The sequence below is a fragment of the Cucurbita moschata genome, unplaced genomic scaffold (genome assembly GCF_002738365.1).
Source record: "Cucurbita moschata cultivar Rifu unplaced genomic scaffold, Cmos_1.0 Cmo_Scf01956, whole genome shotgun sequence".
In the NCBI taxonomy this organism is placed as follows: Eukaryota; Viridiplantae; Streptophyta; class Magnoliopsida; order Cucurbitales; family Cucurbitaceae; genus Cucurbita; species Cucurbita moschata.
Genome location: NW_019270471.1, coordinates 1 through 654, shown reverse-complemented (window position 1 = coordinate 654; position 654 = coordinate 1). Strand labels below are relative to the sequence as shown.

General features: G+C 38.7%; 1 non-coding gene across 1 annotated transcript; it reads left to right on the top strand.

Annotated features, from left to right (window-relative positions):
• The first annotated feature begins 423 nt into the window (after positions 1–423).
• Positions 424–497, top strand: TRNAN-GUU. The gene has a single exon. It is a non-coding gene; the product is annotated as a tRNA-Asn (tRNA).
• The last annotated feature ends 157 nt before the right edge of the window (positions 498–654 follow it).

Below are 654 nucleotides of genomic sequence, written 5' to 3'. Positions count from 1 at the left end.
ATGATCTTTCCTTTAATGAGCTAATGTTAGACGCTAACAATTTTCAACACTTCTGCCTTATTATATTATGTTGAAGGTGAGAACATCCTATGTAGCACGAATACGTCATAAATTGCCTCGACATGCCTTTGACAAGATCAACTTTGTAAGCCCCTCAACCCGTCTCTACTTACATGGACTCGAATTACAAAAATCAACCACCATCTCCACTTGAGGTGTTGTTCTTCGTTCCACTTCTTGTACCATGAACTTGCCCTCTACTCATTTTTCTTCTTATCGAACCATGTTTTGCAATTGCCATCCCAGCATCATCTTTCACTTCAAATCTCGGTGTCTAATGAAGCTTACCAATGCTGCTTTTGACCTTGAATTAAGAATCCTAAACGAACAAAAATAACTTTTTAATAGCACCATGAATGATTAGCTGGAATAGCTCAGTTGGTTAGAGCGTGTGGCTGTTAACCACAAGGTCGGAGGTTCAAGCCCTCCTTCTAGCGATATCTCTCTCTCTTTTATCTTCTTTTTCACTCTCTCTCTTTTATCTTCTTTTTCACTTTTATCTACTTAAAGACTCTTTTCATAGATCTCAGCTACATGCAATCTGAAAGAGGAGAATTGAACTCGGCTTCCGCTACGTCATTATTTGGGATTCTT